The sequence below is a fragment of the Bufo gargarizans genome, chromosome 1 (genome assembly GCF_014858855.1).
Source record: "Bufo gargarizans isolate SCDJY-AF-19 chromosome 1, ASM1485885v1, whole genome shotgun sequence".
NCBI lineage: Eukaryota > Metazoa > Chordata > Amphibia > Anura > Bufonidae > Bufo > Bufo gargarizans.
Window position 1 is genome coordinate 383,001,152 of NC_058080.1, and position 9,150 is coordinate 383,010,301.

A 9,150-nucleotide genomic window follows, 5' to 3' on the forward strand; every position below is an offset into this window, starting at 1 on the left:
AGCCTGCCCTCACTAGCCAGTAATAATAGCCCCCCAAAAGTGTCAGTAACCAGAGCCCTCCACCCTAAAGGGTTAATCTCCTGCACAAAGGGGTCCTCTTACCACATGTTGCTTTCATTTATACACTGAGCAGACGGCAGATCTCCCTTCCCTGCTCTGCGCTGCTTCGGCTCTGCCTTGTCCCAGTCTGCTGAGTGAGGGAGCGTCCGCCAAGCGCAGGGACAGGGAGAAGTGCACACAGCCCAGGCACTGTTATCAGCTGCTGGGGAGGACCTGGCTTTAATCATTTACTTACAGTCCCCGGCTGTCAGTAATCTGACCTTGCACGCAGCCTGCTTCTGCGTCCTCCGTCCTCCAACACATAGACGGACCATGCCTAGCAACCCTAGGTAACAGTATAGGTAAAAGTAGGCAGTACAGGGAACACAAATGTGGAATTAAGGGGTAATTACATACACAGTGAAAAGTTAAAATAGGGCCACCAAGGTGATATTAATCACCACAATCCAATACTCCCCCCAAAAAATGACAGTTATACTTTAAGGCCTCATGCACACGAACGTATTTTCTTTCCATGTCCGTTCATTTTTTTTTATTTTTTTTTGCGGACTGTATACGGAACCATTCATTTCAATGGGTCCGCAAAAAAAACGGATGTTACTCTGTGTGAATTCCGTTTCCATATGTCCATATTTCCGTTCCGCCAAAAAATAGAACATGTCCTATTGTCTGCATTACGGACAAGGATAGGATTGTTATATTAGTGGCCAGCTGTTCTGTTCCGCAAAATACGGAATTTTTGTGGATTCGTTTTTTGCGATGCGCAAAATACATACGGTCGTGTGCATGAGGCCTAAGACAGATAGTGATACTTCATAAAATATTCCTTAACATTACCCATATGTCTACTTTATGTTGGCATAATTTTGGTAATGTAATTTAATTTTTTTAGGACGTTAGAAGGTTTCGAATTTTAGAAGCAATCTAGAATTTAGTCAGCTTTTTTAAGGACCAGTTCAGTTCTGAAGTCGCTTTGTGAGGCTTACATAAAATAGAACCAACCCATTTTAGAAATGACACCCCTCAAACTATTCAAAACTATTTTTTTAATTGTTGTTAACCCTTTAGGTATACCATAGGAATTAAAGGAATAGAGAGGTGAAATTGCTAAATTAAATTTTTATTTTTTTATTTTTTTTGCAGATTTTTCATTTAGGCCCCTTTCACACTGGCAAGTTTTCCACGCGGGTGCAATGCGTGAGGTGAATGCATTGCACTTGCACTAAATCCGGACCCGTTCACTTCAAAGGGGCTGTTCAGATGAGCGGTGATTTTCACACATAACTTGTGCGTTGCGTGAAAATCGCAGCATGTTCTATATTCTGCGTTTTTTACGCAACGCAGACCTCATAGAAATGAATGGAGCTGCGTGAAAATCACAAGCAAGTAATTTTCACACATGTTTGCTAGGAGATGATGTAAGTAATAGTTGATAAAAGTCAATTTGCTGTATTATTTTCCCTTATAACATGGTTATAAAGGAAAATAGCATTCTTAATACAGAATGCTTACTAAAATGTGGCTTGAGGGAAAATAATAAAATCTGAGTACCAAACATGCCGCTCTTTCTCACACGCGTGCAAAATGCATTAAAACTCTTTGCACTCGCGTGAAAAAATTGCGCATTTTCCTGCAACGCACCCGCATCTTGTCCGGCCCTCACACGCAACGCCCGTGTGAAAGAGGCCTAAGGCTGGGTTCAGACCTGAGCGTTTTACAGAGCGTTCCTACGCGCTGTAAAATGCTCAACAGGCAAGAACCAATGATTCCCTATGGGAATGGTTCTCACCTGAGCGTTTTTACAGCACGTATGATCGCGCTGTAAAACGCCCGACGCCCCAAGAAGTACAGGAGCTTCTTTGGGGCGTCTTGTCGCGCGTTCCCGTACATAGACTTCAGCGGGAACGCGCGACAATGGGCGTTCGCTTGTCTCTGTATGCGCGATTGCAAACGCCCGTACAATCGCGCATACAGAGCGTACGTTCAAGTACGCTCAGGTCTGAACCCAGCGTAAGACTCCAATTGTGGTCGTAAACTGTTATTTGGAGATACGACGGGGCTCAGAAGGGAAGGAGCAGCATCTGGATTTTCTAACATGGAATTTTCTGTCATGGTTTTTAAGACCGCTAACTTTTTTATTTTTTGTTGAATGAGCTGTGTGAGGGCTTATTTTGTGCAGGACAAGCTGTAGTTTTTATTGGCACCATTTTGGGGTACATTTGGCTGGTTGCTTTTTATCTTATTTTTTGGAGGTGAAGTCACAAAAAAAGCAGTTTGGTGTTATTTTTCCAATTTTTTTTTTTTTTTTACACCGTTGACTTAATGGGGTAGATCATGTGATATATATTTTTATAGATCTGGTCATTATGGATGCAACGATACAAAATTTTTATTTATTTTTTTTACATTTTAAATACAATAAAAACCATTCTTAGAAAAAAAAATATCATGTTTTTGTGTTGCCATTTTCTTAGAGCCATTTATTTTTATTTTTTTTTCATTTTTCTGGCTATAGTCTTCTGTGAGGGCTTGTTTTTTGCGGGACGAGCTGATGTTTTTATTGCTACCATCTTGGGGTACATACAACTTTTTGATAGATTTTTTTTTTTTTTGGTCAGGTGACTAAAAAAGCTGTTTTGGCATTTTTTTTTTTTTCACCATACACTTGATGAGGTAGATCATGTGATATTTTTGTAGAGCCAATTGTAACAGACGCGGTGATACCAAATATGTCTATTTTTTTATTCTTTTTTTTTTTTTACATTTTACACTAAGCATTTTTAGAAAGAAATCGTGTTTTTGTGTTGCAATTTTCATAGAGCCATTTTTTTTATTTTTCTGGCTATGGTCTTGGGTGGGGGGCTCATTTTTTGCGGGATGAGGTGCAGTTTTTATTGCTACCATTTTGGGGTACATACGACTTTTTGATTGTAATTGTTTTTTGGGAGGTAAGCTCACAAAAAAATTGTGTTTTGGTGCAATTTTTTTTTTTTACGGCTTTTACTTGATGGGGTAGATCATATGATATTATTTTAGAGCCTGTCGTTGCGGATGCAGTGATACCAAATATGTCTCTTATTTTTTTTCTTCTATTTTTAACATTTTTAAAATAACTGATTTGGGGGGATTATTATATTTTTTTTTTTCAACTGTGAAACTTTTCTTACATTTATTTTTTCAAACCACTTAATTTTTTTATTTTACACTTTGTGTTCCCCATAAGGTCAAAAAAAGACTTCTGGGAGACATTTAACTTAATTTTATTTTTTATTTTTTTCCACTATTGATTTCTCCTGCAACTGGGGCTGACATAGTAGCCCAAGTAACAGCGGAAATACATCCCCCAGAGAGGCTGTACAGCCTCAGTGCAGGGCTGATCGTGGTCTATGGAAGACCCGACAACTCCTGCACTCTCCCGGCATAGCGCTTCCTGATCTGTATACACAGTGCTGTATATACACCACTTCGGGACCTGCGTCTTATGAGGCGAATGCTAGCACCGGAGGACCGGGAACCGATGAGGCTCTGTACTCGCCGCTTCCTGGTCCTCCGCTGGGCTGTGCAGTGGCTGCGCACAGCATGAGGGCGCTCTGTGACCTCACGCTGTGCGCGCCAGTTCACAGCACAGCCGACAGCAGAAGGATTGAAGAGCGTGGGCGGTGAGGAGCGGCGGTGTTCTGAGGCTGCTGGGGGCACACATGAGAGGCATGGGGGCACACATGAGAGGCATGGGGGCACACATGAGAGGCATGGGGGCTGATAAGAGACGCATAGGGCTCTTATCTGAGATCTGATTGGGGGTCATTCACATTGGGGTCTGATCTGAGGTCTTATTAACATTGGGGGTCTGACTGGGGCTGTGAGCTGAAGTCTGATTAACATATATATATTTAGTATATCTGTACTGACCCAGAGAATACAATTATAATGTTATTTATGATTGGAAGTCAGTGTTGAAAAGTCAATGGTGTACTTGGTGTTTTTTTCCATACCCCCAGAATTAATTAGTAAGAGTTTGTACCCAAAAAATGGTGGTTAAAAACTACAACTTGTTACACACACACAAAAAAGCCCTCATATGTCTATGTTGATGGGGAAAAAAGTTATAGCTCTTGGAATGTGACAGTGAGAAAAAATTGCTTGGTCACTAAGGCCCAAAACATGTCAGTTACTAAAGGGTTAAAAGAAAGGAGACAGATGTGTGGTTTTTTTTTTTTCACCCTGAACACCCTTAGAGCTCATGCACACCACCGTTGTTTTTGTCCGCATTTTGTACTGGTTGGATGTGGACCCATTCACTTCAATGGGGCAGCAAAAGATGAGGACAGCATTCAGTTTGTCCGTTCCGTTACACTCGCAAAAATGTAGAAGATGTCCCATTATTGTCCGTGTCCGCATTATGGAATAGGATAGGACTGATCAAATACGGGCCGGACATTCCATTCCACAAAACGCGGAAGGCACGCGGCAGACTGCAAATAATGGCTATGGCCGTGTTTAAATATTATTAATAAGAAAGTCCACTTTTAAACACTTTTACCAAGCTGTGAGGCATGTCAATTTTTAAGACCATATTCACTCATGGAGATTTGCCATGAAAAACACTGCAGTAAATGTACAGAAAAACCACGTAGATTCATTGAGTGAAATCTACTGCATACTGAATGTATGTTACGAAAAAGCATTGGGCTGATGGAATGGTGTATGAGTGCAGGATCAGACTACATGGGAATTGTAGTCTGTAACCATAGAGACGCATAGATGTGGATTTAAAACTATAGAATATTTTTTAATTAGGACTTTGCTGAGTTGCTACTTTTTGTTGTTAGACACATCAGAACAATAAAAGTTAGATTTTTAAAACTGGTTTATTCTTATAAATGGTCAGGATTCAGCATAAATGAGTAAGCTCTCAGAAGAGGAGATAATGGGGGGGTTACACGTCTCCTTTGATGGATTTCCCTGTGAAGGGGACAGAGCAGCCTGGAATGTATGTGGTAAGATGCAGGCTGCAGAAGACAACCAGTTGAAAACAGATGGCAAAGACCTATTAAAGAAATTATTGTTTAGCCTAAATAAGTACAATGCAATTAAATTTTTCTTTTTTATTTAAAGGTGAATAAATTATAATTGGTAACAGGTCACTGAGGACACCATAGTGTAATGACAGACCTGCTGATTTTAGCTGTGATGACATTCAGTACTTTTATAGTACTAACCCATGGGAGAGATGAGATTGATGCCACCGGACGATGATTGAGAAGTTTCTTTCCTGATGCGCATAGGAAAGAAACCTGTCAAATATCCCCCCAAGGCAGGGGCAGCGTGCAGCATCTGACTAATCTCTCTTGCAGCGCTGACTCGGGCTTTGACAGGTCAGTCTTATAAAAGGACTAATAGCCATAATTACTAATTAAAATTTTGACTCTTTACAGATGTTTTGAACATGGTAACAAATATGTAAACTAGTAACACTGCTTTACGTGAGAAGGGAGCTTTCTTTTAAATGCTATGCTACTTGACATACAGTCCTAATCAAAAGTTTAAGACCACTTGAAAAATGGCCAAAAAATCATATTTTACATTGTTGGATCTTAACAAGGTTCCAAGTAGAGCTTCAACATGCAACAAGAAGAAATGGGAGTGAGACAAAACATTTTTTAAGCATTCAATTTAATGAAAACAACGAATAAACTGAAACAGGCTGTTTTTCAGCTGATCCAAATTTTTGGACCACATGCCTTTAAAAGGCCAAATCTGTGCAAAGATGTGGATTCAAGTGGAAGACCCCAAAAAATGTCATCAGCACTGAGCCGGAGGATCCAATTGGCTGTCCATCAAGACACTGGACGATCCTCGATCCAAATTAAGGCCCTTACTATCAGATGGCATCTCAGGCTGAAGGGCTTCAAAAACAAAAAACGTCTTCGAAGACCCCGTCTCCTTGAATGCCACAGAACTGCTCGTTTGGACTTTGCAAGAGAGCACCAAACATGGGACAGTCAAAGGTGGAAGAAAGTTTTATTCTCTGATGAGAAAAAATTTAACCTTGATTGTCCTGATGGTTTCCAACGTTACTGGCATGACAAGCAGATCCCACCTGAGATGTTTTCTACGCGCCACAGTGGAGGGGGCGTCATAATGGTCTGGGGTGCTTTTTCCTTCAGTGGAACAATGGAGCTTCAGGAAGTGCTGGGGCACCAAACGGCCGATGGCTATATCCAGATGTTGCAGAGAGCATTCCTCATGACTGAGGGCCCTCCTCTGTGGTAACGACTGGGTTTTTAAACAGGACAACGCTACAGTACACAATGCCCGCAGGACAAGGGACTTCTTCCAGGAGAATAACATCACTCTTTTGGCCCATCCTGCGTGTTCCCCTGATCTAAATCCAATTGAGAACCTCTGGGGATGGATGGCAAGGGAAGTTTACAAAAATGGACAACAGTTCCAGACAGTAGATGGCCTTCGTGTGGCCGTCTTCACCACTTGGAAAAATGATCCCACTCCCCTCATGGAAATGCTTGCATCAAGCATACCGAAACGAATTTTGGAAGTGATAAACAATAACGGCGGAGCTGCTTATTACTGAGTTCATGTTTGGAAGTTGGATTTTTGTTTTGGGGGGGTTTAGTGTTTTTTTTTTTTTTTGGGGGGGGGTGTGGTCCTAAACTTTTGATCAGCTGAAAAACAGCCTGTTTCAGTTTATTCGTTGTTTTCATTAAATTGAATGTTCAAAAAATGTTTTCTCTCACTCCCATTTCTTCTTGTTGCATGTTGAATCTCTACTTGGAACCTTGTTAAGATCCAGCCATGCTAAATAGGATTTTTCAAGTGGTCTTAAACTTTTGATCAGGACTGTATGTTAACGCTTCTCAAATCTGCATAGAAAATAGCCTCTGACACAGCCCTAGTGATTCCACAAATAAATAGTACTATGGTATAATACCCCACTCCCAAATTAACTATAATAATAATAATTAATGTAGCGAGAGCTTGTTTTGTAGGATGATTTATAGGTTTTATTGATACCATTTTTAATAGCTTTTTATTTGTTTTTTTATAGGTGAGATTAATAGAAAACTGCAATTCAGTTAAATTTTTTGGGTGTGTTTGCTGTGACCCATAAATAATGTATTAAGTTTATAGTATGGGTTGTATCTAGGGCTGCCAGCTTTCACAACAAAAAAATACCATACAAGTTTACAGATGTAAAAAGGGGGTTTGGTTTTGGGACACTGTTAAACATGGGGTGCTATTTGGTACCAGTGGTTTGCTCCTACTTTAAGTTTCCAGAATTCTTTTTTTAAGGAAAAAAAAAAATCCAATTTTACATAACTGATGCACGAGCCTCGTGTGACTGAATGAGCTTTTATGGAGAAACAAATAACCACAAAGGAAAAATCCCCTATACTTAAGGGCTGCCCCTGTACAACGGAGCCCAGCTTACCCTCGTTTGTGATACCAGTAGTTTTATAAACAAATTGAAAATCATCATTTATGGCAACAGTCAGTGAGAAACTGTCAGAAATTATTTTTGGAGACTTATAAAAGAAATAAATATATTGGATTCCTGTCTGGTGATAGTTGCTATAACTACAGCAGCATGTAACAGGTCTTCATATTTTACAGTATAGATCGGTTATTGACAGTGTAAAATGAAAACTTTATTGTTGATTTTGTGTTTGGTGCAATTTGCCGCTGTGATCTGGATGCTGGAAAATATCTAGGGCATGGCATCAATGAATGACCTAATTAGATACAGAGGAGTGATTAGATGAAGCATTCAGCTCATTTCTGGAAAAAAAGACCCTCCACATGTGACAATCAGGGGCAAGTAAGCTCTCTGATGGGGGAGAGGGGGATTGATAACATGCACAGAGGTCCATGTTACCATCCCTCTGGGGACACGTACAGTAAGGTATGGACTGGCCATAGACCCTACAGGAAAACTTTCCAGTGGGCCGATGCCAGGGGGCCTCCTAAGCCCTCCACGCAACCGGCAGACATGTTAAGTAATGATCTGACGCTTACCTTCTGAATTTAACTGTATTGCTATCCTAAGGTAACTGGAGCAGGAGGACAGAACCTGGCAGCTTGTGCTGTCCCCCACAGAGGGGCAGTTTTTTTTTTAGTTATTTGTGCTGCTGGGGCAGTATTTTGATGCTCTGTGGTATTTGGCTCTACTGGGGTGGTATAATGTGCCTACTTCAAAATAGGACCAGCCACTTTTCTTTTTTGCAGGGCGTGTGAAAATGTGGCACAAGTGAGCTGAAATTTGTCACACATCTCCATGAAAGTAGGCAAAATGTGGTGCAACTCACCCTTCAAAACAGAGTCAGAAAAGTACACCAGCTCTGGGGTGGAGTAGAAATTAGACTGTTGTTACGTCTAAATCGGGTGGAAAATAAGGCAGAACTACATAAATAGGTTGGAAAATAGGTGCAAAAGTTTGAAAACTTCTGAATGAGTCTTAAACTCAAAGTAGGCGCAAATGCCTCCAAAACAGGTGCAAAATCAGTTGCTAAATGATGCTTAAAAAATAAGGCTACTTTCACACACACATTTGGTGCGGATCCGTCATGGATCTGCACAAACGCATCCATTCAGATAATACAACCGTCTGCATCTGTTCAGAACGGATCAGTTTGTATTATCTTTAACATAGTCAAGACGGATCCGTCTTGAACACCATTGAAAGTCAATGGAAGACGGATCCGTTTTCTATTGTGCCAGATTGTCAGTGAAAACAGATCCGTCCCCATTGACTTAGGCCTCTTTCACATGACCGTATGGCTTTTTCAGTGGTTTGCGGTCCGTTTTTCACGGATCTGTTGTTTCGTTTTTTGTTTCCACTGTGTTTCAGATTCTGTTCGGTTTTTCCATATGGCATATACAGTAATTATTACATAGAAAAAATTGGGCATAACATTTTCAATAAATGGTTCGGCAAAAACGGAACGGATACGGAAGACATACGGATGCATTTCTGTATGTGTTCCCTTTTTTTGCGGACCCATTGACTTGAATAGAGCCACGGAACGTGATTTGCGGGCAATAATAGGACATGTTCTATCTTTTAACGGAACG